At 42.1% G+C, this 1,697-nt stretch overlaps 1 long non-coding RNA gene across 1 annotated transcript in view; it reads left to right on the top strand.

Annotated features, from left to right (window-relative positions):
* LOC102483361 (uncharacterized) overlaps positions 1-841 on the top strand; it is a 13,352-nt gene extending 12,511 nt beyond the window's left edge. Inside the window, exon 3 of the long non-coding RNA XR_334930.1 lies at positions 766-841. This is a non-coding gene — a long non-coding RNA (uncharacterized LOC102483361). The remainder of the gene's footprint in view (positions 1-765) is intronic.
* The last annotated feature ends 856 nt before the right edge of the window (positions 842-1,697 follow it).

Raw genomic sequence — 1,697 nt, 5'->3', positions numbered from 1 at the left:
ACAACACGTGCCCAATAACAAAAACCCCTCAAAAAAAAAAAAAAAAAAAAAAAAAAGAACAAAAGATATCATATTAAAGAGGCTCCATTTAAATGAGATGCCAAAATTATCAAACTTTCTGAGTTCACAAAATACAATTTTTGGTTTCTACTAATTCTTAATCAACTTTATTAAAGTTTGTGCTCTGAGGGAGGAACATATCTTATCTGTCATTAGATCCAAGCACTCCAAAATGATAAACTCCGCTAATAAGTTTCTCCGGTATGTATGGGCCTGACTTTGATGATCTCAAAATGCAAAAATTTGAGACTAAAAACATTGTCATGTATTTTGAGAGAGCAGTTTTTTGGTTTTTGAATTCTTTATTCTGTTTATCATTACTATTTATTTTGTTAACTTGCTATAGGGCACACCAGAGAGAGACAGAGTGAGAGAGAGAGAAAGTGAGAAATCAAACCACCAGGTTCAAGACTTGAACCATGGGGAAATTGGCCATGTGGAAATCCAGCATCTTAACCACCACATCACCTCTGATCCTGAAAGGACACTTTTTAAGATACTGGCATTCATTAAGAATTTCAATTATTTTATTAACTGTAAGATCCAATCCACTTAAAAACAATAGGACCCAGAAATTTATCTTATCTTTGCATGTAATTGAAGTAATTTCTCCTGGGTGTCCTCAAAAACACAGTACAGATATCTGAAATTGGTAGAAATATCATACACAGATGAAAAAAAAGTGATTTTTCTTTTCATCTACAGTGACATGTCTTCACCTTGATGTGGGAGGCTGTGCACCAGCAAGTCTGCCGAGGTTTCTCAGAGAGCAAACAATTGCCATGATTGGTTCCCTTCCAAAAACCTGACCTTCGAAACCTTGCTCTGATTGGCCACTAGAATCCCTCAGATTTGCATATCCAGCACCTCCTGATTGGTCCAAAAGCAACCAATCATAACCCACCATTTACAACCAATCACGGCCCACCGTTTACAACCAATCACAGCCCACCAGCGTGTATATAACCACGATGCCTGGCCCACAGTAGCCAGACGATCAGGAAGACGACACAGATGACCAGGAAGACGACGACGACGACGATGACCAGGAAGACGACGACTGAAGAGCCTGAAGAGCTGACATTGCATCGTCTCCAGACGACCTGGGAGTCCCTGAAGAGCTGTAATACTACATCGTCTCTGGACGACCCTGAAGAGCTGTGACACCACATCATCTCTGTGCTGCTCACAGTAGACGACACGACCCTTAAGAGCTGTGACACTGCGTTGTCTCCATGCTGCTCACGGTAGACGATGCGACCCTTAAGAGCTGTGACACTGCATCGTCTCCGTGCTGCTCACCGTAGACAACGCGACCCTTAAGAGCTGTGACACTGCGTCGTCTCTGTGCTGTACCGTGCTGCCCACAATAAACGGACGACACCGTCGTCTCCGTGTTGTAACACTATGCCGCTTGTCCCGGCTCTCACTCCTTCACTCAGGAAACCTGTTCGGCAGTCCCCCCGGGTCAGGACACCTAGAGATTTTTTTGTAATTAAATATCATTTTTTATGTATCTCCTCATATGATAATAACTGAACAGCAGGAGAATTCAAATATTTTCTGAGACTCCAAGATTTTCTATTAAAAAGTGTGGTCCATGAACCAGCAGTTTCAGCCTGACCTGAACACTCCTT

Source organism: Tupaia chinensis, unplaced genomic scaffold, assembly GCF_000334495.1.
Source record: "Tupaia chinensis unplaced genomic scaffold, TupChi_1.0 Scaffold000314_1, whole genome shotgun sequence".
Taxonomy (NCBI): Eukaryota; Metazoa; Chordata; class Mammalia; order Scandentia; family Tupaiidae; genus Tupaia; species Tupaia belangeri.
Note: the sequence above shows the minus strand (reverse complement) of the source record. Positions and strands in the feature narration are given on the sequence as shown.